The 27072-nt window shown below is 43.9% G+C and overlaps 1 long non-coding RNA gene and 1 pseudogene across 1 annotated transcript; one reads left to right on the forward strand and one right to left on the reverse strand.

Moving 5' to 3' along the window:
- Window positions 1-28: 28 nt before the first annotated feature.
- On the reverse strand, window positions 29-27072 carry LOC117090773 (annotated as a pseudogene).
- On the forward strand, window positions 17266-22099 carry LOC117090945. Its single transcript, XR_004440163.1, has 3 exons — window positions 17266-17495; window positions 18472-18641; window positions 21047-22099. It is a non-coding gene; the product is annotated as an uncharacterized LOC117090945 (long non-coding RNA).

Here is a 27072-nt window from a genome sequence, read left to right on the forward strand (position 1 = left end):
ACTCACCAATCTGGGACTGTCTTAAAACTTAAGACTCCTTTGATTCCATAAAACTCTTTTAAAACCCCTGGGAGTCTCTGCCAAAATGAAAAGCGTGCTAAGTCCCTTATTGGTAAGAGCTGAATAAACAACCTTTGATGACCTTTACAGGTGGTCCTCATTCTGTGGGTGGATTTTTACAGAATAAAACATCACAAAAGCCAAAGAAAGGTTGGTGGGGTGGGCAGAGTAAGTAGGAAATTTTCTTCAGATCCCAAAGGAGAAAAAAAAAATGCCTAAATGTGCAGCGTTATTTTCAAAAGAGATTTTTGTTCTTAAAGAGTTTCAACTCATCAGCTTCGGCCCTAAAGCTTCAATATAACAAATGGTGTTTATTAGTTAAAGATGCCTCATGTATCTCTCCTGATAAAAGCAGCGACTCTTTCATTGCATTTCATCTAGCTGAGTTGCCTAGAGATTAAATGCCTTTTAATAATATCTGCTGAACTTTTTCTATACCCCTGTGCAGCCTTAGCCACAAAATCTATTTAGCCATTATTTGCTGCCAGACTAGAAAGAGTTTCCCTGAGAAGAAGAAATTCTACCTGTGGGCCACAGCCTGGCAGAACCACAGGACCACATCTCCCAGCTCTTAGAGTTTCTTGCCTGTCCTTTCTGACAGCCTGCCCTACAGATTTCACATTTGCTTAGCTAGCCCCTAGCATGTGAGCCAATTCCTTGGAACCTTTCTCTCACTTTCTCTTTCTTTCTCTCTCTCTTTTCCCTGCCCCATGTCCTACTGCTTCTGTTTCTCTGGAGAACCTTGACTACCTACGGATAGGTCTGTTAGTTAGAGTCACTAGGCTCTGATCAAATTCTCATTCTGCTAAAATCTTCCTTCAAATTTATTAAGTCACCAATTCCTGCTTAGACAGGTATATGGGGAATAAAAAGGGTAGGTGCCTGCTGCTGAGCAAGGTGTCAGATCTCTGGCAACAAAAAGTGATTTACTCACGGGTAGTAAGAAGAATTTACCAACAACAGTATAGGTTTGAAAAGGAAAGTGTTTTTTAAAACTTTTGTTTTAAGTTCTGGGGTACAAGTGTAGGTTTGTTACACAGGTTCGTTAGTTTGCTAAGGATAATGGCCTCCAGCTCCATCCATGTCCCTGCAAAGTACATGCTATCTTTCTTTTTTATGGCTACATAGTATTCCATGGTGGCGATTCCTCAAAGACCTAAAGACAGAAACACCATTTGACTCAGCAATCCCATTACTGGGTATATACCCAAAGGAATATAAATAATTCAATTATAAACACATATGCGTGCATATGTTCATTGCAGTACTATTCACAATAGCAAAGACGTGGAATCAACCTAAATGCCCATCAATGATAGACTGAATGAACAGGAAAGTTTTATTAGAAAGAAAGAATGGTGCAGAGGAGTTCAGCGGGAGCCTCAGCAAGAGAGAACTGAGCCCACCACGGTGGATGTTCCTTACGGGTGTGTATGGACCTTAAAGCAGGAGCTTAAGGGTAAGTTTGGACCATATTAACCATGTAGGTCATGATAGCTGATTACATTTGTAGACATTCTGGTGCCTTGATGTCATCAAGGGTTGCAAAATGAGGTTTGACACATATGCATTGTGGAACGTGTAGAAATTCTAGTTACTTACACATTTTTGGGAAAGAAGGCTGGTACCAGATGCCTGCTTTGGATAATAGGGAAGTCTAATTACTTCTGAATTCCACAGGTAAGGAGCTTTGCCTCTGAGTGTCCCGCTTCATGAGTACCAGGTGATCTTTGTTCTCCTCAGTGTCTGCTCCTGGTCAAAACTCTCACTCTGAAACAAACAAGCAAACTAACTAATGAAAATCCTGAAAACTGTGTCGCTAGAGCTTTTCCAAAGTTCGCAATTCGTTAAAATTCTTCCAACAAAATTACAAACCTCATGCATTGTGATAAAAATGTAATGTATATAAATGAATTATTGTGGGGTGATGTGTATGTGATAAAATTATAAATTCACTCTTCCTTCTCAAGCAATGTATTTCATTGATTAGAGGATGTTGTGTGTGTGTGTGTGTGTGTGTGTTTCCCTCAGGAAAGAATAACCTACTATTGGAAGTACGAAAACTGATTTTAAAGATTCCCACTGCCCTTCATAATTCATCATTGTATATAGCAAGGTGAAATTTATGTTACCTAACTGGATTTGGTAGTGCAATTTGGCAGTTAATTATTGTAAAATTGTGTTTGTAACCAACAGTGACTGTAATCGGATGTCAAGTTTAATTGTGGCTTGAAACCTAAATGGCGTGTCCTGGGAGATGCCATGTCCTAGACAAGGTGCCTCAACGTCAGCCAAATACCTCCTCATATGGGCTGTGTTTTTGTTCGCAAGATTGGGAAAACATATACTATGGTTGATATCATCAATATATCATGAAAACATATGCTATGGTTGATATTATCAATATGTAATCAACACAAAACAAGGCAGCTCCCAAAAGAAAGGCGTGACTTGGCCAGACCATAACATTCCAACGTGGACATGAAAGACATCAATTTTTTGCCTGCCATGAAAAGAAACTAGATCTACAGAAAGAGGGGGGAATGCAGGGGGCAGAGAAAAATAAATCTCAGAAAAATAAAGCCTCAGAGCTTTTTGGTTCCCTGTTATGGAGACCCGATTCCAACTTAACTTTTGTATTCCATGGGACATCTTGCTTCTCATAATAAATTGTCCTTTTAAGCTCTGCTGACTTAAGAATATCTCTTTTACATATAGCTGTAGGATGCTAACTTAAGTAAGTATCTGGTGGGTACTAGACTGGTAGAATGGCTGAAACCAGAGGAACCTAGTCAATTACAATAAAAACTCTAAAAAGTCATAAATGTGTCATACAGCAGTAGAATTTGTTATCTCTGAAAATTGGAAAGTTTATATGTATTTCTCCCATGGGTTCTTATTTTAACACACTTGTTACTTATAAAATGTTAGACATAGAAGGACTTTTTTAGGTTATCTAGTTCTGTAAATCACACCATCCAGAATAACTGTTGCTTTGGGGGACATTTGACCCATTTTGGAGGGGAAGACAGCCTCGCATCCAATCAACCTTTCGTTTGCTGGGTGGTCCCCACTATGTGACTCCTGATAAGGGCTGAGTTTTAGATCCCTTTGAAGATGTCAAATGAGACCACAAATCTTCTTCCTGCTTTCTGCCAGCTCAGGCGCAGGAAGGAGAGCTAGACGTGACCCACTGAATTCCTGCCCTGACATTTGCATCCAGAAGCAGGAACAGGAGAACAGAACCAGCGGCCGCCCCAGCGGCCAGTTCACAACTGTATTGCTCCTCCGCTTTGTGGTCTGCCCAGCCTCCAGCAATTCCAGCTGGCTTCCTCTTTGCTGTTAGTGGATTTGGGGAACTACCCATTAATTTTCAATACATTCATTTTCTGTTTAAGTTACATCAGTACTGTTACTGTTATTTGCAGCCAAGTTCCCTGGCTGATCCCATAACAGAGGATCATTCGGCTCCTCTCTGTCCTGCCGGAGACAGAGCTCATGTTCCAGGGTAATCCAGTTCACTTTTGGGTAGCTCTTGGTATGAAGTCTTTTCCCTAATGCTTCTACCCATTGATTATAGTTTCGACTTTTGCAAACATAAATCTATGCCTTCATTCTTTGGTTACAAGTAGTATAGGTTTCTTGGAGGTTACATAGGATATTTATATGCATGAAAGAGAGAAGAAACAAGAAAAAAAGAGAAAGGGAGAAAGGACAAAGGAAAGAATATAGAAAGGTCATCTAAATGGTTCAAATGTGCTGTCCACACTGTGAGCAAATGACCCAGAATGAACCCGAAACACATGCAGTGATCCTGTTGTCTCCTCTGTCTTGGTCCCGTGCTGGCAGTTTCTATAATACCTCAGAGGGCTCATGTGAGAATTATATTCATTCGTGTATTCACAGATGTCTATTTAGAAACTCCTATGCTACAAACATTGCTTTACTTCTCAGAGATACAGTGGAGAATAAAACAGGAAGAACCTCTAACCTTGAAGTGCATAAATACATAAATAACAAGGGTGTTTCAGGCATTGAGCGGTGCTGTGTAGAAGACAAGTAGGGACCAGTTTAAATCCATGTGCATTTGTTAACTGTGGCCGTGATCGTGTTGCAACCAACCACAGCACTGCAGAGCCCAAGCAGTCATCATTTGTGGCTCAGGCATTTGTGGATTACCTGGGGACTGGCTGATCTATGCCAGGCCTGGCTGGGGTACCTTGTCTTCAAAGGGTTGTGCTCTGTATGGCTGTCACTTTTGTCTTAGAACCGATCAGCCCAGCCATGTTGTTGCACAGGAATGGCAGAGGTTTGTGACAGACAGTGGAACATTCAAGGTCCTTCAAACCTGCCTTAGCACAGGCACTCTGCCCCTTGCACCTCATTCTATTGCAACCCAGGTGACATGACTGAACAGAAATCCAAGTGATGAATAAATACATTCCGCCGTTTTGTTGACAGGAATTTGAAGTTCACTCATCCCACAGGTCCTAAATTATGTTTATATCAACAGAACTCTCCAAAGACAGCCTAGACATTTGTGCCCAGCTTCTTTTGGGTTCTCTAAGATGCAGCTCTAACTGTAAAGTCAATCTGACATCTCTGTTACCATCGCAACTCAGTGGAACATTGGAACACGGCAGGCATACAGAGATGGCTTAAGGAATTAGCACCAATGATGTGACTGATCCCAGAGGCCCTACTAAATAGTCATGCTCAGCAAAAGCCTGAATCGCTGGAAGAATCTGAGCTAGAAAATATCTGAGTTACAAATGCCCAGGTTGAGAAAAATCCTCCAGCCGAGGAACTAATTTAGGGAAAAGGTTAGAGAGTAAATGGAATATAAAACGGCTGGCGAGCTCCAAGTGTCTTGAGGCAGGGAAAGGCCAGGGATTGGTGGCAGCTGGCTGGAGCCTGGGCTGGGGGTCCGGGGCCATGCTACTTTTGTGTGCTTAGAGGACATGTAAACCACAGACAGGGAACCTGGTCCCAAAAGGTTCATTTTTCCCTGCTGGCTCTACTGAAAATAATGACAGTGTATAAAATATCATGTGTATATTATATAGAGACCTCTTGAAAAGGTAATAAATTCTTGGAGTTTGGGGCACAAAGGTGGGAAGCAAATCTTATTTTATTGCTCAGTGATCCATCCTGCTCAGCCTGTCTCCCTTCTTAATTTCTGACAATCCACAGGATCTTCCCGAGTCTCTGCCTGGGACTGTGTTTGGAAAAACAAGGTCACATGAACCATTGGGTAAAAGTGAGGCAGGAATTTCTCAGCATCACTGACTCTGTCCTTAGTGGCAGGGAGATTCTCTTCCGCAGGGGTGTAGGGTCTTGGGTGCAAACAGGTTCCTACTCAGTGGTAGGGACTGCATCACTCTCTTGTATCGGTACAGATGCCCCTTGTGTGGGGCATTCTTAGGCATTCCAATTCCAACTCAATTGTCTCTATTAAGGATTTGCTTGAAAGCTGTTCCATTGCTTGTCTAATGTTATAGCTGCCTCCTTTGCCTGCTGTGCTTTACCAAAAGCTGTGTGTCTCCCTCCTGTAAGAGGAACTTATCCTTGAAACTTACCTCACCTCTTTCCACAGAGATCTCAGTTTTCAAAGTTATTGTGCCTATGTTGATTAGACATTTTAATTCCTTATTGTTAACATGAGAGTAACATATGCATGCGGCTTTCATTTTTCTAAAGGAAAACCAAACTTCATAATTTTGTGAATGGAATTAATAAAAACCAATTAATCATGGTGATGCCTACGGTGCTGTGTTCAACAACAGATGCTTCTCATAGTAATTAGGTTGGAATAATAACAGGAGAGGAAAAGCCTAGTCATTAGTACTGCCAAGAGTGCTAACAAGACTGTTTCATCAATAAAACCGCTGGGAGAGGAGTTCTTAGCATCCAGGGCTGGCAGTGATTTACTGTGTGCCTTCAGTGGGGCCATTCCAACTTCCTGGGCCTCAGTTTCCTTAAAGAAACATAAAGAAATAACATAGTTCCTTTTTCTTTTCTTTTCTTTTTTTTTTTTTTGAGATAGAGTTTTGCTCTTGTTGCCCAGGCTGGAGTGCAATGGCCTGATCTCGGCTCAACACAACCTCCACCTCCCAGGTTCAAGCGATTCTCCAGCCTCAGCCTCTGGAGTAGCTGGGATTACAGGCATGCACCACCATGCCTGGCTAATTTTGTGTTTTTAGTAGAGACAGGATTTCTCCATGTTGGTCAGGCTGGTCTTAGACTCCCTACCTCAGGTGATCCACCCACCTTGGTCTTCCAAAGTGCTGGGATTACAGGCGTGAGCCACCGCACCGCCCATAGTTCCATTTTTAATTTGACCACAAAACAGCTATTTGGGGGAAATTGGTCTGCGAAAGGGTGGAGGCAATGTGACAGTTCCCTTGTAAATGGCCTGCATTTTCTTTATTTAACTGTTATCCTTTGGATTATAGATATACAAATCTGTCCCCTGAGCAATTTTGGGTTATTCATACATATTTTGGTTGCTGTCTATAGTTAGTTCATTGAGCTTTTGCGTTTTCATCTTTTATCACATAGAGACAGTATAGCCAGATACAGAGATGATTTCAAATCCTTACTTCCTCACTGTCTCGGGTTATGCAGCTTTCTGCATTTAGCTGGCCCGTGTAGGGAGAGTTATGTAGCATTATGCTTGTAGAACACTTAGCAGACCATCTGAAGCATTGTGCATGGGGGCACTCACCAAATAAGCTGATGTCACCGTCATTATTTAAAGGCTTCCTGGAGTGTGCAGGGGCACATAACTGTCTCACCAGATGCAAGAGACAGGCCCCAAATTCTCCTGCTGTTTTTGTTTGTTTGCTTTTATGTCTTTATATATAGTGTCAGGGTGTGTGAGCAGAGTTTAAACTCAAGCCCAAAGTAACAAGCAGCATGAGAAACATCTGGGTCCATCAGACTGGTGAGAGGGACCCTGTTTTGGGCCTGGGTCAGGGGGACTGGAGACTGGGGTGGGCTTACCTTCAGTACTGGGTGGAAGAAATTTCATCTCTTGCCATTCACAAGAAAGCCTTGTGCTTCGGAGGACTTACAAATGCTTCAGTGACCTTCCCATTCTGGCTGGTGGGGATTGTGAGCTCTGAGGACTTTTGTGAGCTCTGAGTGCTTTTCCCTCACTCCCATTGAGGTTGTTCTTCCTTGGCTAACCTCATGTGCATGTGTGGATCAGAATCCGGCTGAGGACTTCACCTGGGCTCTCTGTATAGCCCAAGAGTTTCTTCTAGGTGCAACTTTCCTCATCTTTGTTAACTCTGTTTGCAAATGTCAGCTGCCATTCTCTCCCCAGAATCCCTACTTCACGGTACCAGCTCAGGAAGTTCACCAGGGCTTCAGCTGGGTCCTCGCTCTGTGCAACGTACTCGAAAGTCTCTCTAGGCAATGGATGGAGGCAGCCATAGGATCCACCTTGACCATTTCCCATCTCTTAGGGAATCACTGTTCTACATTGTCTGATGCCTAATGTCTTGAAGACCATTATTTTGTATAATTTTGGTTTTTTTCCAGGTGAGATCATGAATCTAATCTTGATTACTTCATCTTGGTCAGAAGGAGAATTTCCATCTGTGTAGTTTGCTGAGGTGAAAATCCAGATTTTTGCAGTGGCATTGGGCCAGCACTGTGGCTCCATGTGATCCAGTTTCCATTGTGCCCAGTTCTCAGGACAGTTTTTGAGGCACCACACAGTCACCTCTGTCTAGTCTGTTTACCCACCCCCTCACCCGCCTGGTTATTCTGCCTGTCCATCCTTGCTTCTCCTTTTTTCTAGTAACTGCATTCCATGTTGTTCTTTGAGGAGCTGTCATTTGACCATTCTCCTTTCGTGTGGAAATCCTTTAGAACTGGCTTAATCATCAGAATGTGTCCTGTCCCTTCCTATAATAATGGCCTCAGAAATGCATATGTGACTGAACACATGTAACGAAGAGTCCTCCAAGAGAAGAATGTGGTCCCTAATGGTTCCTGTGGAGGGAATTTTTATGGAGGGTTCTTATTGCAGGCATTCAATTACGTGCCTTTTTCTGAAGTGACCACTGTGGTTAGGAATAGGAAGCTCCACTTCACCTGTGTATGTGTGGGGTCTGAGTATGATTTGCTAAACTGGTAGAATAAAAGCATGGCACTGCACATTCGTTACCAAATGGAAAGAGAATACGGCCAATACAGGAGAGAGAGAGAGACAGAGAGAGAGAATATTTGGGAAAAGAAGGAAAATTCCTTAGGAGACTGTTTAGGACATTGAAGGCCTGGCTCAAAAATATACCAGCAGTCAACTAATCTAATGAAATTTTCCAGGTAAATTTTATTTCCTTTTTTTTTTTTTTTTTTTTTGAGACGGAGTTTCGCTCTTGTTGCCCAGGCTGGAGTGCAGTGGCACCATCTTGGCTCCCAACAACCTCTGCCTCCTGGGTTCAAGCGATTCTCCCGCCTCAGCCTCCTGAGTAGCTGGGATTACAAGCATCCACCACAACGCCCAGCTAATTTTATATTTTTAGTAGAGATGGGGTTTCACCATGTTGGTCAGGCCGGTTTCAAACTCCCGACCTCAGGTGATCCGCCGGCCTCGGCTTCCCAAAATGCTGGAATTATAGGCGTGAGCCACCGCACCCGGCCTTATTTCCATTTCTTATTGGAAACTTTGTATGTGTGTTTTTAAGCCAGAATGGTTGGGATTTAGTTCTTGGTATATAAAATAACCCTACTATGACATTCACTGTAAAGCCGTTCACACTGCCCTGTGCTTGTACAGGCACAGTGTGGGTCATGGATTACGCCAGCACCCAGAAACCCCAGTCTAAAGGAGGAGTGAGGCCCCAGCCATCGCTGGAAGGGATGGCCTGTACAATTACTGGTTTTTTTCTAAGAGTTCTGAAGCATAGCATGGAGTGTTTGGAAGTTAGGTATGCCCTTTACCTCACAAATAACAGCAGTTAGATTGGCCCTGAACTGCCTCCTTGTTTTGATTTGTTGAAACCGGATGAATTCAGGGGTGAGAGTGAAGGGCTCCCAAATCCTTAGGTTATGCAGAATGTGTACACTAAGATCTACTCTTAAATATCTTTTTCCCTCCTTTCCTCTTGCTACAGAGAGAAAGCACAAAAGATTTTTATAAAAGGTGATACTGTTGGCATAGGAGATGGGGGGAAAAAACAGTTTTCCAACTTAGTGATCATCTGTTGCTAGTTCTCTTCCTTCTCCCGGTTATCGGTGGATCACCATGTCCTCTGAAGGCTCTCCCAGAGCTGCACTGGGGATTGCAGGGATATGAGGACCACTTCATAAAAGCTCACTGCTTTTTTTTTTTTTTTTTTGAGACGGAGTCTCTCTCACTCAGCTATCCCGGCTAGAGTGTACCGGCTCACTACAACCTCCGCCTCTCAGGTTCAAGAGATTGTTCCATCTCAGCCTCCCAAGTAGCTGGGATTACAGGCACCCGCCCTCATGCCCAGCTAATTTTTTGTATTTTTTCTTTTTTTTTTTTTTAGTAGAGACAGGGTTTCACCACATTGGCCAGGCTGGTCTTGAACTCCTGACCTCGGGTGATCCGCCCACCTCGGCCTCTCAGAGTGCTAGAATTACAGGCGTGAACCACAGCGCCCGGCCAAAAGCTCACCTTTAATTCAGTTCCATCTAACTCATGTTTCTCCTGTGCATTTTCTTTTCTCAAGGCATTGAGCTTTCTGCAGTGGCCAGAGCTGCTAATGAGTTATCGCAAGCTTTTTTCCTTAGGGGAGATAAAATGGTTTTGATAAAATCAAAGTGCTTCTTTCTAATTCTGATTCCATTCCCTTGTTCTTTTTTCTTAGGTCCCCAGCTTAGAAGGGGACTGGCTAGTGCTTCCTTTGACTTCAGACTGTTTCTTCTCCAATGTTAAATGGTAAATCCATACCTGATGTATCTGTTATTGATAAAGTTCAGATGGTATTTCATTTTCTACAGAAGCTTTCTCACTTCCTGCGTGAACATGTTCTAAATGGAAAGATTCTTCCTTCCACAGGATATTTTCAATTTGAGTTATAAGAAATGTATTGGTTAGATTTTTTCTTCTTTTTTTTTTTTTTAGTTTACTATCTGTCTTCTAGTGTTTTCCTCTAGGAGAAAGTGTTTAAAAGAACAAAAAGGTTTCTCAAAAGGGACTTTGCCTAATGGACAATACGGTGTTCATTTTATAATTCACTCTTGATATTTAATTTCAGATTTCCACCTTCTACATTATTTTCTATTGGCTGGTAGATATGTGATCGTCAGAAATGTTTCCATCAGACACTTAAACTAAATCTATCATTTAGGATTTGTGTTTTGTGTCCATTAGAGTTCCAATAATTTCCTTCTGTCTATGCAAGTCCTTCTCCTGAAAGAACACATTCCTCAACACATCACAGCCTTGAGCACATCACATCCCCCCATTTGCCTCCACTTCCTGGGCCCGACACAAACACATTAAGAAAAACAACACCTGGGGAATCTCCGATAAGGTTACAACCGTTTGTAAAAGCGCAGGAACCGATAAGAAGGCTGCTAAGAGCATAACTTCACATTAACATGTAAACCAATTGTAATGCTGTAGCCTAGAGAAATGCCTTGTTCCTCTGTAACCTGACAAGTCCTGTTTACCTCGAGCTATAAATAGCAAGCGCACGCATTGTTTGGGGCCCTCTTGTATGTTATAGAACGGAGGGACCAAGTTCGAACTTGCATTAAAGATCCTTGCCGCTTGGCTTTGACTCTGGACTCTGGTGGTCTTCTTCGGGGAATAAACGGTCTGGGCATAACACTCCCTTTCTTTCCAGCCTTCAATTTCTTGTAAAAGAAATTTTCAGTGTTTTTAAAGACCAGAAAGTGCTTTCTTAGGTTGTGAATTATTTTTCTGCCAGGCTCGTAAGCTGTTTTCACTCAGGTGACTTAGAATGGCCGGGCTTCATCTTACAGAAACCATATCTAACTTCGAAAGTGACCCATATAAACACTTCACCATGGAGAGGGGCTCACCTGTTATACACTTCACCGTGGAGAGGGGCTCACCTGTTATACACTTCACCATGGAGAGAGGGGGCTCACCTGTTATACACTTCACCATGGAGAGAGGGGGCTCACCTATTATACACTTCACCATGGAGAGAGGGGGCTCACCTGTTATACACTTCACCATGGAGAGAGGCTCACCTGTTATACACTTCACCATAGAGAGAGGGGGCTCACCTGTTATACACTTCACCATGGAGAGAGGCTCACCTGTTATACACTTCACCATGGAGAGGGGCTCACCTGTTATACACTTCACCATGGAGAGAGGGGGCTCACCTGTTATACACTTCACCATGGAGAGAGGGGGCTCACCTGTTATACACTTCACCATGGAGAGAGAGGGCTCACCTGTTATACATTTCACCATGGAGAGAGGGGGCTCACCTGTTATACACTTCACCATGGAGAGGGGTGTTTGGACGAACGGAGGCAAGATGGCGCACTTCCGGGTTCTTCATCCCCCCCCACTTTTCCCGCACGCACGAAAATGCAGCCGACGCCCCGGAAGGTGCAGACCAACTGGGCATGCGCCAGGTGACGTCAATCTGAAGAGACCAAGATTTACCTGGTCGCACCTGCGGAATGCCCCCGGACATGCCCGTGCCCCGCCTATCGCCCTCCCACTCCCAGAAAAGCCGCTGCGGACGAGTGCCACGCACGGACTTCCCAGCTTCCCCACTGCGGTCGGGACTGTCGGAATTCCGTCCGAGAGCAGCATGGAGAACTCTGTGGGCCTCACTTGCCGGAGGCCAACAGACCTCTCCTTACCCACCTTCTTCCCCTGAAGCTAGGTGACCAAAATAAACTTGCAGTTTTGCTCCTACCCTTGCCTAGTCGCTGGTTCCTTTGCGCCCGCTCTGGTGGTCTTAGAAAAACAAGTCAGTTGGTGCCGAAACCCAGGAAGAGACCCCTCCTCGGGGCCCCCAGGGTCTGGGGAGCCTCCTCCTCCTCCTCGCTGCAGACGGACCAGGACCTGAGACCCGCTTCCCTCACTCTCACGGCCTCTCTGGGGTAAGTGCCCTTGTCTCCTCTTTACCTCCCTCGGCCAGAAATCCTGCGCAGGTCCGGGGTCCATTGGGAGCCACCAAGTGGCTCGGGAGACCCGTTCAGGACGGAGACGTCCACCTGAAGGTAATCTCCACTTAGGCTTCAAGAGCCTCTCGTCTGTCTCTGCTGGTTCCAAAGGACGCTTTGAAGCCAGGCAGGGATCCATTCCCATGTCCATTGGGTCCATTGTGTCGGTAAAGAGGAAACAAATGGGAAACCCCCAGTCCAAATTTCCAAAGAGCACCCCCTTGGGGTGCCTCCTAGCCAATTTAAAAACCTTACAGCTTGAACAAGACCTTAGGAGGAAGCGGTTAATTTTCCTTTCCACTGTGGCGTGATCGACCTCAGCAATTTCTGCCAGTGGCTAGGCAAGTGGTCTGAAATTACGTACATACAAGGCTTTTGGGCCTTACGCTCTCGTCCCGACCTGTGTAGCCGGTGCTCTTCGGCCCAAGTTATGCTAGCCAAGGACGCCGGCTCACAGGAACCCAAAAAAGAGGAGTCTTCATTCCTTTCTGTTCAGCCGGAGGATCTAGGGTTTCCCTCACTTCCGCCCTATACTTCTCCTCCCTCCGCCCGGACTCCTCCTTCCTCTTCCTTACCTACTAGTAATCCACTCAGTCCCGTGCTTCCTTCGGGCACCCAACTGGCTGTCTTGAGTCTCCTGTCTCTGCACACACCCCTCTAAGTGCCCTGCTGATGCCTCCACTCCTGCCCCACACCCTCCTACAGTGTTAGCGCCTTTGCGAGAGGTGGCTGGGGCGGAGGGGGTAGTCAGAGTACATGTCCCTTTTTCATTGGCCGATCTTTCCAAAATTGAAAAGCGTTTAGGGGATTTCTCAGCTAATCCCACCGTTTACATAAAGGAATTTAGATATCTTTGTCAGGCTTATGACTTAACTTGGCATGACCTCCAGGTTATCCTAACCTCCACCCTAAACCCTGAGGAGCAAGAGCGCATCCTAGCGGCCGCCAGGCAGCACGCCAACCAACACATTTAACTGATGCCACCATCCCACTAGGGGAGCAAGCAGTACCCTCGGCAGACCCAGACTGGAACTACCAAGCAAACCAGCCTGGGCGCCGTAGGCGAGACATAATGGTTCAGTGTTTGTTGGCTGGTATGCAAACAGCCTCAAACAAAACTGTAAATTTTAACAAATTAAAAGAAATTATTCAAAATCCAGAAGAAAATCCAGCCGCATTCTTAAATAGGCTGACTGAGGTTCTAACCCAATATACCCGGTTAGATCCGGCCTCCCCCACAGGGGCCACCATTTTGGCGTCTTATTTCATTTCTCAATCAGCTCCTGACATTCGTAAGAAACTTCAAAAGGTAGAGGATGGTCCTCAGGCACCAATACAAGATCTGGTTAAATTAGCCTTTAAGGTCTATAACTCCAGAGAGGAGACGGCTGAGGCAGTGCGACAGGCACGCCTCAAACAGAAGGCCCAACTCCTAGCAGCGGCTTTACAGCCCAGTCGTAACCCCAGACCAGAGAGTACACACTCCGCAGACTCCAAGGCTACGAAAGGAGCCTGCTATAAGTGCGGCAAGGCGGGACACTATGCCAATAGGTGTCCGCAAGGTCCCCGAGCCCCAACGCAGCCTTGCTATAAGTGCAAGGCATCAGGACATTGGGCCAATGAATGTCCTAAGCCTCGTCCACCAGCAACCCCCTGCCCTGCTTGCCAGCAGGGAGGACACTGGAAGTCTGATTGCCCCACCCTGAGAACAGGTGCTGTGTCTCCACGTGACCCCCTTTCCCAGGATCCTGGGAGCTCCTTCCAGCTCCTACATCTGGACGACAACGACAACTGAAGGTGCCGAGACTCGGGGACCCCCATCACCCTCGCCGAGCCGCGGGTAACTCTCCTGGTAGCGGGTAAGACAATCAATTTTTTAATCAACAGCGAGGCTACCTATTCTGTTTTGCCGTCCTTCTCTGGACCTAGCCTTCCATCCGATATCTCTATAGTAGGAGTAAGCGGAAAGCCATCCACCCCACGAAAAACTCCACTCCTCAGTTGCTGCCTGGCCAACAACTACTCTGCACACTTGTTCCTCATTCCCAGCTAAAGAGGGCCCCACCGGGAACAATCAGTGGACATCAGTTCAACTTTCCCCCACTCGCCTCAAACTTACAAAACTTTCTTAACTAGTTCATGCTCCCTGACCCCTGGCGCTTAGCTCGCTTTCTCACCATCTTCTACATAAACCTATCAGACTTTCAATACATAACCCCAGACCCATATCTACCTCCAGACAATAGTCCAGAGCAGTGGTTCTCCCATCTCCTAACCTTCATTGAACATCTCCAGTGGCAAGGGACACTCCGTGACTACACGGAAAATGAAGTCTCATTTTATACTTATATTGCTGTTTCACTCATACACTCAGACCTTTGCTAGTCCGCCTACTGTATGGCAATTTTTTCTCATCACTGAAACTTGGACACAAGACAGCCGAACACACTCAGTAGTACATAGCTCTGCCAGTTGCCTTCCTTAAGGCTATCAAACTTCTCTCCACACAATAGAGACCCCTTTCTCATGGCTCGCACTTATCTGCCAAAGGCTACTTAACCTACACTGTGAATATAACCAATTTCTCCCACTGCTTCCTCTGTGAGGCTTTAGAAGGCCCCCACCTAGTGGCAGCCCCTGCCCATGGCCTTCAACACAACTGGTCAAACATCCCACAATTTACTTACACTCCAGGCGCCACTATACCAGAAATCCAAACTGCCCAATCCTTCCTTTCCGTTATTCAACTCCAAATTCATCCTGAGGTAATCATGCTCAGGCACCCAATGGAGGCCACACAGCCCCCATTGAAGGCTATTTCTCGTCCAAACTGCCCAATCCTTCCTTTCCGTTATTCAACTCCAAATTCATCCTGAGGTAATCATGCTCAGGCACCCAATGGAGGCCACACAGCCCCCATTGAAGGCTATTTCTCGTCCAAACTGCCCAATCTTCCTTTCCGTTATTCAACTCCAAATTCATCCTGAGGTAATCATACTCAGGCACCCAATGGAGGCCAAACAGCCCCCTTGAAGGCTATTTCTCGTGCAACTGATCTCTCTCTAAAACTCTTAACCATACAGCCATTAACTGATCCCTCTATGTCCCCGTGTCCTTGGTCCCCAGTCTAACTTTATACAGCCAGGCAGAAGTAGCAGAGCTTTTCCAGCAACTTTCCATGCCACTACGCCACCCCCGTAAAAAAAGGGCTGTTTTCCTCCCTCTAGTTATTGGAATCAGCTGAAAGCCTGGACTCCCTGCAGCGCCGAACTACCTCAATAGCCTAAGTAGCTGCCCAAAACAGGCGAGCCCTAGACTTGCTTACAGCTGAAAAAGGAGGCACTTGTCTCTTCCTTGGAGAAGAGTGCTGCTATTATGTTAGCAAGTCAGGCCTAGTAGACACTAACATTCAAACCCTCAATAAAATAAAAAACTGAGATACAAAACCTTAACACCCCAACCTTGCCGGGACCTTCCTTCTGGGTTTTGCCCATATTCCGACAAATGCTTCCATACCTCGTTCCTATACTAATACTGTGCCTTATTTTATTCTTCATCCGTACGTCCAAATGCCAACCATGGGCCCCGACCTTAACGACGCCCCTTAACAGCAGGAAGTAGCCAGACAGACCACGGCGCCCCTTTATCACTATTACCAATAAAAGGTTGGACTGTTTGGATGAACGGAGGCAAGATGGCGCACTTCCGGGTTCTTCATCCCCCCCAACTTTTCCCCCGCGCGCGAAAATGCAGCCGACGCCCGGGAAGGTGCAGACCAACTGGGCATGCGCCAGGTGACGTCAATCTGAAGAGACCAAGATTTACCTGGTCGCACCTGCGGAACGCCCCCGGACACGCCCGTGCCCCGCCTATCGCCCTCCCACTCCCAGAAAAGCCGCTGCGGACGAGTGCCACGCGCGGACTTCCCAGCTTCCCCACTGCGGTCGGGACTGCCGGAACTCCGTCCGAGAGCAGCATGGAGAACTCTGTGGGCCTCACTTGCCGGAGGCCAACAGACCTCTCCTTACCCACCTTCTTCCCCTGAAGCTAGGTGACCAAAATAAACTTGCAGTTTTGCTCCTACCCTTGCCTAGTCGCTGGTTCCTTTGCGCCCGCTCTGGTGGTCTTAGAAAAACAAGTCAAGGGGCTCACCTGTTATACACTTCACCATGGAGAGAGGGGGCTCACCTGTGGCTTATTTTCAACAAGGCCTCTTTTATCATTATACAAAGAGACAGACATGTTCATATTAGTACTAACTCATGACAAGCCCAGTGTTTCTAACTCACTCAAAGAGCTGGCCTATCTTGAAGGAAGCACAAGAATTTCCTGGGGTTTATAATCTAGTTAAACGTGTTAAGAATTTTACAACATTTTTCACTTTGCCAGATAGTCTTTTGATTACTTGCTTTGTCCATGTTAAACTATGTTTGGTTTTTTGTTTGTTTGTTTTGAGACCGAGTCTCGCTCTGTTGCCCAGGCTGGAGTGCAGTGGCACGATCTGGGCTCACTGCAAGCTCCACCTCCCGGGTTCACGCCATTCTCCTGCCTCAGCCTCCCGAGTAGCTGGGACTACAGGTGCCCGCCACCAAGCCCAGCTAATTTTGGTATTTTTAGTAGAGATGGGGTTTCCCCTTGTTATCCAGGATGGTCTCGATCTCCTGACCTCGTGATCCGCCCACCTCAGCCTCCCAAAGTGCTAGGATCACAGGTGTGAGCCACCGCACCCGGCAAATTATGTATTTTTTAAAGACTATTAAGAAGGATTACTTACCGTCACCTCCCCAGGAACCAGGAGGACCTGTGTATCCCCTGAGCCTTCAGACACCCCCACTGCTAACGCAGAGCTGGGAGTAAAGGCTTGTGGCCATCAGCAGACCTACCACAGTAGCCAAGGCCCTGCATGCCTGCCTCTGGTGGCCAGACACCAGCGTAGACACAAGACCACACTGGACCCTGGAGAATGTGGAGCTTGGAATGCAAACAAGCACCCGGCAACCAGGACAGGCTACCAGGGACTAGAGATCCAGGAGGCTTCATTGGGTAACAAAGTTCTACCCAAGCATTCTTTTGCATTCCACCTGGGGAACAAGCCAGCACCCTGTTTCACACTCGCAAGGCATGAGACTGTGTGCAGCCAGAACGACCAGCAGGGGGCGCAAAGGCCACTCCAGGCACCTGCTGGCCTCAGAGAAAACAGGAAATCAGGAAGCCCACTCCTGCTGTCCTTTCTCTGCCAGGAAATGTGCCAGGGGACTGCAGCCCAGACAGTCGGCAGTAGGGGACTTGTGAAGGTCATTATCACTGCTTTTTCCTCCTCTTATTGAAACTCTTCCCTCTGCAGCCCTGGAAGCCTCATCCTACCTACAGGTGTCAGAGGCATCTCCCTCCCTCAGGGTCCCTGTCTAGTTTGTTTTTGATCTGGCCACAAATACTAGCGCAGAAAAATAATGGACAGTACAAAGGTCTTTACTGTCTTTCGTTGGTTGGTTTTTATTTATTTATTTATTTATTTGAGGTGTTTTCCCATGGTAATGAGTACAATAGAGGCATAATGAATTTCACTTTGTAAACCAAAAAGTATCTCAGGCAAGACTCAATCAATTTAGCAGTTTATTTTGCCAAGGTTAAGGACATGCCGTGACACGGCCTCAGGAGGTCCTGAGAACAAGTGCCCATGGTGGTCAGGCCACGGCTTGGCTTTATACATTCCAGGGAGACAGAAGACATCAATGGTCCAGAAAGGCGGGACAACTCTGAGTGGAAGCTTCCAGGTCATAGGTGGATTCAAAGATTGTCTGATTGGCAGTTGGTTGAAAGAGGTTGTCTAAAGACCAGATATCCATAGAAGGGAAGGTCTAGGCTCAGATAAAGGGTTGTGGAGACCAAGATTCTTATCATGCAGATGAAGCCTCCAGGTAGCCAGCTCAGAGAAGATAAATTGTAAATGTTTCTTATCAGACTGTAAAAGGTGTCAGACTCTTAAGTCAATTCTCTCCAGGATCAGGAAAAGAATTTTTAACATTGTTTATAAGCTCAATTATTTTATTAATTTATTGTTAGCAACTTTGAGATCTGATTAAGAAATCTTTCCTAAACCCAAGATAGCAAAGAGTTTTATCTTCCATTTTCTCTTAGAAGCTTTATTCTTTTAATTTTAACACTTGGGTCTATAGTGTCTCTCAAAATCAAGTAATGGGTCACTTCAGTTCCAAGCGTAACAGTGAAAAGTGAAAGCTGTGAATTACCTCTTTCCCTATATTTTCACAGTATCTTTGTACAAAGAAAGCAGCAAAGAGAATTGCATCATATAAAGAGTGAATTAAACCATCTAAAGAAGCAAAAAGTCATCATCACATGGACAAGAAATTAAGACATAACATCCATCTCACTATTTGCAAAGTGGTTTATTCCTACAGACAATGCAGATATGTAAAAAGGTTTTTCTATAGTTTCATGCTTTGTAGAACCTAAGGAAATAAGCCCACATTTTGAAATAAAATTTTTAAAAATTATGTAAAAAAAATGACCTACTGTAGCAATGACATTTTGAAGACATCTCGTAGAAGATGAAGATCGCCCAGTATTATGAATTGATAACGTGATTGCTTTCTTGGACTGGGAAGATAATTTCCCTAATGGACATTAAAGCGTTTGGATCATTATTTTCCGTCTGGAAAGTGATAGTGTCCTGATTGTCTCAAGTAAGGGCACCCCATGAAACATAGGCCGAGGCCATGTCCTTCTCCAAATTTTCCTCCATTAAAAAAATCTAAAAAATAAACACAGCAAACATGGCACCATAACTAATCTAAATTTTACAAATTCATGAAGAGATCATTGATGCATACTAACGATGTGAATTTAAAAAATCTGATATGTAGTGTTTGCACTTTGCAAACAAAAGTCAAAATAAAGGTGTGCTTTTTTTCATGAATGCCATTTTTCATTTTCAAATTCCACTTTTTCTTCTTTTATTGGAACCACATTTACTACATGGCATACATGCAGAGTGCGATCTGGAGAGAAAATGCTGGGATCTGTGGCTCAGGCTTTCTATATTCTAGGGGGAACAAGTTTCCCCTAAATTACCTAAATTATATTTACATAAATAAATATGTAAATTTAGATTGTTTGTTTTTTGGAGTACTGTGGCGTGATCTCGGCTCACTGCAACCTCTGCTTCCGGGGTTCAAGAGATCTTCGTGCCTCAGCCTCTCAAGTACCTGGGACTACAGGTGTGTGCCACCACACCTGCTAATTTTTGTATTTATTTTTTTTTTTTTTAGTAGAGATCGTATTTCACCATGCTAGCCAGGCTGGTCTCGAACTCCTGACCTCAAGTGATCTGCCCACTTTGGCCTCCCAAAGTACTGAGATTACAGACATAAGCCACCATGCCCAGCCATAAATTTATATATATTTAATTAAATATATATATAAATATATATATCTATTTGAGACAGAGCTTCATTCTGTTACCCAGGCAGGAGTGCAGTGGTGTAATCTCAGCTCACTGCAACCTCCGCCTCCTAGGTTCAAGTGATTCTCCTGCCTCAGCCTCCTGAGTACCTGGGATTACAGGGGCCTGTCACCACACTGGGCTAATTTTTGTATTTTTAGAAGAGACAGGGTTTCATCATATTGGCCAGGCTGGCTTCGAACTCCTGACCTCGTGGTCTGCCCACCTCGGCCTCCCAAAGTGCTGGGATTACAGGAGTGAGCCACCATGCCTAGCCTTTCAGGATCATTGTCTGCCAGCTTTTTAGATTCATAAAAACATGCAGCTTCACAGATTAGTTTCACAAAGACAATTTTTAAGTTGTATGTCTATTACTTTATGATGCCTGTGACGTTTGGAAAAAAGGGAGCCATTGATCATTAAGACACTTCCAACTGAGACTCCCCTTTCCATACCAATGACAAAGGATGGCATTTGCCAAAATGGCAAAGGTGAGGCTGACAGTTTCATGAAGTGCCTGGGTAGCCAACAGGATGGCTTGTAAAAAATTTAGTAAATAACGCACCCCCTAATCCTGAAACATCTGCAGCAATCTTCAGGGATCCAAGAAACTCCTCAGTTGTCTTGAGTCTTTCTTATGTCTCCAGAACTCTGCATGTCTGGGCCAGTAGCATCTTTCACTCTTGGCCGCATACAAAACTCTTGCCCCTACACATATACATAATCAAGCTATTAATGCAAAAGAGCAAAATGGGAGCCATGGCCTCAGCCACTAAAATGCTAAGTTTTTAGGTAGTTTACTCTGCTGATTAGAAAGCAGGAAATATTTGTCCTGTTTCTCTTATCATCAAATGGGGACATCTGGAAAAAAACTTTTATTCAGGTTCGTAGGAAAAAGGAAAGTTAATTTTTTAGAGATTCAACTTCTTTATGCCTTTTCAGATTAAACTTTTTTTTTTTTTTTTTTGAGACAGAGTCTTGGTCTGTTGGAGCTGTAGTGCATTGGCACGATCTCAGCTCACTGTAACCTCCCCCTCCCAGGTTCAAGAGATTCTCCTGCTTCAGCTTCCCGAGTAGCCGGGATTACAAGGGCGTGCCACCACGCCCAGATAATTTTTGCATTTGTAGTAGAGATGGGGTTTCACCATGCTGGTCAGGCTGGTCTCGAACTCCCAGCCTCAGGCAATCGGCCCTCCTCAGCCTCCCAAAGTGCTGGGATTACAGGTGTGAGCCACTGCACCCGGCCGATTAAACACCTTTTAAAATTGTTTACATTACTTTCAATTTCTGCAAAAAGAGCATTAAGTGTGTGGAAAAAAGTTAATGCATGTTTATAAATCTAAATGTCAAATTACACAGATATTTACTTTTTCTTGTTTTCAGCAGCTGGAAATCTAGGAGCAGAAGCCCAGCATAATGATGTCTGAAAGCCTGGATGCATGGATTCCTCTCTTCCTTCCCAAAACCGTGGGGTAGAAATGTGAGTATCAGCATGCTGCACAGACTTCTACAGATGTCCAGGGAACTGAATTTCTAGAAGTTATAATCTACGTTCTTTCCCAACCCCCGCTTCAGTTTACATATCGCAGGCCTGTTTGTTGAAAAGCAATCAGCTAGAAAATAAGAGTGGTTATAACCTGTGCTGCCCAGTGATCAGGGAAAGAGAGCGGATGAAACTTCGGTGACTTTCTGTTAGTCTGATTAATATCCATGCCAAATGTAAGATGAATGGAAGGCCTTATCGCTTCCCACCAAAATGTTCCTCCACTTGCTGTGCACTACTTTGAAATGTAAAATTATGGGTTTGTTTAACAGTTTAATTTGTCAGTGGGCATTCAACTCTTCTATTTGTGTTTTTACTTTGAGCTTAGTAGGAGCAGACAAATAGAGGTGACCTCTGTTTTCTTCCTGAAGCTATTTTCGGGGCAGAAGTGCCTTAACCACTTCATTGAGAAACCACCTTTGCATGCAGTACCCTGAGTTGGCTTCAGCACGCCAAGCTCCACAACGTGGGAAATGCCGGACTTTCCATGTTGCTTTAATCCCAGTGCTCATGAGTAAGGACCTGTCCTGTCCATTGTCCATGAAAACACTCCCACAAAACGAAGTCACACCCAGTATCTGTTAACAGAGATACCGAGTGGGTGGAGGGGACTCATTCCCTGATGCAATTCAGGTCACACAAAGGAAACAAGAAAACAAAAATCCTTTTCTGTTGAGGATACAGATGGAAAGAAAATGGAAAATGCCTTTCAAAATGCACAAGCCTAGTTTTCTAATTCTGTTTCGGTGAACGTGCCGGTGAACTTACCTGTGCGGCTTGGTATTGCGGTGGCTTTTCAGCTACTTCTCCACCAAATCCTTTGAAAAGCAGCAGTGGCAGAAACAAATAACTCAGTTAAAAACAATAATAGCAACCATAAAAAAAGAAAAGATAAAGAAGAAAGCAGTGGTTTTCTTTGGCTAGCTGAGGAACTTTGTACTAGGCATTAGCAATCGCTTTGCAAACTTTTTTTTTTTAATAGCAAATGCTTCATTCTCTAGACAAATTTCAAGAATTTTCAAGCATCAGCAGACTCAATTATTCACCCCCATTTTAACAATTAAAGAATCAGCGGAATGCCTGTGTTTAAGAGTCAAGCCCATTAAACCTGTGATTTGTACGTTGCTCACACTCTCTATTCCTATTAGCAAGAGATGCTAGAATTTCTTGGTCATCAATTTGATGAGTTCCGAGGGGAATGTGGGTTTAGGTTGTGGTGTTCATATAATAGACATCTGGCTGAACACATGTACCTAAGAGTCCTCTATTTTTCCTTGCTTGCTCTACTGAAAATAAAGACAGAGTATGTAAAATATAATGTATATATTATACAAAGATCTCTTGAAAAGGTAATACATTCTGGTGATTTGGGGCACAAAGGTGGGAAGCAAATCTCATTTTGTTGCTCAGTGATCCATCCTGCACAGGCTGTCTCCCTTCTTAATTCCTGACAATCCAGGGGATCTTCCCAAGTCTCTGCCTGGGGCTGTGTTTGGAAAAACAAGGTCACATGAACCATTGGGTAAAAGCGAGGCAGGGATTCTTCAGCATCATTGAGGATGGATGATCCCTATTCAACATAGTATTGGAAGTCCGGGCCAGAGCAATCAGGCAAGACAAAGAAATAAAGGGCATCCAAATAAGAAGGGAGGAAGTCAAACAATCCTTGTTTGCAGATGACATGATCCTATATCTCAAAAACCCTATAGTCGAGACCCAAAAGCTCAATAAGCTGATAAACAACTTCCACTGTCTCATTTGTAAGTGGGAGCTAAATGCTGAGAACACACTGACCCATAGAAGGGAACAATTACACTGGGTCCTATCAGAGGCTGGAGGGTGGGAGGAGGGAGAGGATTAGGAAAAACTAATGGGTTACAGCAGGTTTAATACCTGAGTGACAAAATAATCTGCACAACGAACTCCCATGACACAAGGTTACCTAGTAACAAACCTGCACATGTACCCCTGAACTTGAAATAAAAGTTATATTTTAAAAATAACAATATAATAGATGACCTGAACATTTCTGTTTTGAATAGCTCAATCATCAGCCCTTTGTGGTCATGAAAATGTCCAAGGTAATTCCTCTATGTCCTTCCAGGTCTATTTATTAAATATGCCAATGGCTCGATAGAGCCCACACTAAGGTCTTACTAGCCCAATATCTGCTCTTTTAGCCATCCCATCTTAATAAATTAAAATACTGTCTCATTTTCTTATTCTAAAAATCTTGATTTGCTTAGTATTGTATTTGCTTAATATCAACAATATAATACTATTATTTCAACAATAATTTCTATTTTAAAAGCTATTTGAGATTTGAGTAATTTCTTTTTTCTTTGACAATTATTTTTCCAGTCCCTGTGTTCTTGACAACTGCCTCTTGAGCTTCAGAGCTCGTTCATATTTTTCCTGATCCACTCATTTTCATGACTTTATTGAGCATACTTGTTGATTTTCAGTCTCAGTACACATCCCATGAAAGTTTCAACTTTGCTAGGATTATGGATGTGAATGCTTTTCTAGTCACTGAAAAGATGGATTTTCTCACTGCTAGGTTGAAACAGAATTTTGCTCATTTCTTATTTTTATTTTTATTTTTTTAAATGGCAGTTTTAATCTGCAGCTGTTTCCTAGGGGATTTTCTTTTTTGTACTTATTAATGCTGGTTTTATATTTGAGCCTGGGTGGCAAAATATGTTTTTCAGAAAATACTCGTATGAATACAGGTATTTTCTTTGAGACTTTTTGTTTTCATACTTTTCCAATGAATGTTCAGCCACCAGATAACAAAATACAATAATTGCATGTGATTCACAGATATTCCCCCACCTTTGCAAAATTCGTGTTGAAAATTGACCCTTTCTCACTGGTTGTTAATATTGTTAAGTCAGATCTCTCATACACTGCCAACATAAGATGTCAATGAGAAAACGAAGGAAACAGAAAGTGAGGATAAGTTGATTAGTTTCTATTAATAGGCAGTACAGTATGGAAAAGTAGAGAAAACCTGAAATGCAATATGGATTCCATTAATTAAAATAAAATGGCTAATCTCTTGGAGCTAGAGACTATTATTCTTAGCAAACTAAGGCAGGAACAGAAAACCAAATATCACATGTGCTCACTTATAAGTGGGAGCTAAATCATAAGAATTTATGAAGCCAAAGAAGGAAATAACAGACACTGGGGTCTACTTCAGGGACAATAATGGGAGGAGGGAGAGGAGCAGAAAAGGTAAATATTGGGGCCAGCACCCTGGCTGAGGCCTGTAATCCCACACTTTGGGAGGCTAAGGTGGGTGGATCACCTGAGTTCAGAAGTTCAAGACCAGCCTGGTCAACATGGTGAAACCTCGTTTCTATAAAAATACAAAAAAAAATAGCTGGTGTGGTGGCACACACCTGTAATCCCAGTTATTCAGGAGCCTGAGGCAGGAGAAGCTTGAACTCGGGAGACGAAAATTGCAATGAACTGAGATGTGCCACTATAGTCCAACCTGTGCAACACAGTGAGACTCTGTCTGAAGAAAAAATAAAAGAAAAGATAACTATTGGGTACTGGGCTTAATACCTGGGTGATGAAATAATATGTACAACAAACCCCATGACATATGTTTAGCTATGTAAAAAACCTTCACAAGTATCCCAAAACCTAAGACAAAAGTTAAACAAAAATAAAAGTAAAATTTTAAAATTTAAAATATAAGTAAAAATTAAAATTAAAAAAGCAATGGCTAATCTCAATGAATTAAACTTCTATGTAAACAAAGCATGTCTCAAATAAAACATATTTTTACAAATAAAAAATATTTTTACATGTTTTAAAAAGACCTCTAGAAGTCAAAAACAACACAAAAAACCACAAGAACCAAAAACATAAAAGCAAACAACAATAAAACCAACAGCAAGCAGATGTTGTTATAAATGTCTGTAAAAACAATGTGCAGTGTTTGTTACAAATAAGGCAGCTACATTCTTATTTCCTTCCACGGGAGACTGGGGGTTGTGCTATTTGTGGTACTTTCCTCTTGGCCAACAGGTGCGCCATGTTGGAATCATTCCTGAACCACTCTCTCCTGGTTTCCTTAATGCTCTGTGGGATCACGGAGATGGTCTTTATAGTCTCAGTTTATTCTTTCAATATAAGGGCATCAATTTCACACAAGCCTAGTCTCACACCAAGGGCAATAACTGTTCACTGTACCTTACCAGTATCAAAGAATTAAACATCCGTCAAATTCTTTCTCATTGCAAACAGCTATTTGTCATGAGATGGGTATCAAGGCCTTCGGCTGAATTTATTTCTATGAATTAGCACTGAGCCAGTACCAGGCCGTATATCAAACCGTTCCTAATACTTCAGTAATGCCTATGTGGGCTGTGTTAAAAGCACACCCTGGCTTATTATATATTTGCATTTGATTTTCAGGCCTCTGACACCAGAGATCTAATTAATAATCCCCTGACAAATTAGTCTGTGCTAAATTACCCTCTATTGCTGACCAAACTCACAGCTCCAACTCTCTGAAAAACAGAAAGCATGTAGTAGAATTCAAACATAAGAAAGTTTTGTTTGTTTGTTTGGTTTTGAGACAGGGTCTCGCTCTGTCACCCAGGCTGGAGTGCACTGGTGTGATCATAACTCACTGCAATTTCTGCTTCTCAGGCTCAAGCAATTCTCCTGTCTTAACATCCTGAGTAGCTGGGAATGCAGGTTTAGACCACCACACCTGACTTGGTGATTCAAAAACTTAAAAAATTGTTTAAGTTTTTTGTAGAAATGGAGTCTTACTATATTGCCCAGGCTGGTCTCAAACTCCTGGGCTCAAAGGATCCTCCCACCTCGGTCTCCCAAAGTGTTGGGATTACAGGCATGAACCACCATACCAGGCCCATATGAAAACATTTTAAATCTGCAAGTACCCCAGCCCCATATCTTCACGGATGCACTTGATGTTATCGCTGTCAAACAGGATGGAATTGGTGTATGGGCCGCTGTCCTCTGGCAGGATGGTGGTGTAGGAAGTGAACTTGACTCTCTTCCTCTTTGGGCCTGAAGAATTCATAGGTTCATTTTTAATTTCCTTCTCATAGACATAGTCAGAGGGTCTGAGTAGTTGACTATGAAAAGTCTTCTGGGAACTGCCGTTCAGAAGGAAATTCCTCTCCTCGAACTGCAGGCCCCTGTCTATCATGGTTGTGCACTCCTCTGACGGGAATGTAATGTCAACAGGGTTCTCCAAAAGTTCCACTTCATTCCCAAGCCAGACCCAGTCGTGGGAATGGGGGATGTTGCCCTGCTCGCTCACAGCAAACCTTTTGTGTCTGTGTTTCCAGGAAAATGTCATGCAGTTGATCAAGAAGACCAGAATGGCCAAGAAGGAGACGCAGAGCAGGGCATACATACCTATCTCGAACTCCGTTAGCCCCCTTGAGGTCACTAGGATTACTGGGCTCCAGTGACTTTTCTTGAGTGGGGAAGCTTGTGAAGCTGTCTGGACCACCATTTTTGAGTCATTTATTATTTTCTTCCATGGGAGACTGGGGGCTTATGCTTTTGTTGGTACTTTCCTCTTTCAACATGACCAACAGGTGACCGTGTTGAAATCATTCCTGAACCGCTCTCTCCTGGTTTCCTTCACAAGCTGTAGAATCACTGAAGTGGTCTTTACAGTATCAATTTATGCCCTCGATATCATTGCAGTGTCTTTGGTATTCATTGCTACTTGGTTCAAATTTGACCTTGGCATTTCCTTTACTCATGGCAAGGACACTCTTCCTCTTGGTCTTCAAACAAGGTCACTAATCATCATGTTTAATTTAATCAAAAGCCCTTGGCTTTCACCCTCCACAACCACAAA

Source organism: Trachypithecus francoisi, unplaced genomic scaffold (assembly GCF_009764315.1).
Source record: "Trachypithecus francoisi isolate TF-2019V2 unplaced genomic scaffold, Tfra_2.0 Lachesis_group11, whole genome shotgun sequence".
NCBI classification, from domain to species: Eukaryota; Metazoa; Chordata; class Mammalia; order Primates; family Cercopithecidae; genus Trachypithecus; species Trachypithecus francoisi.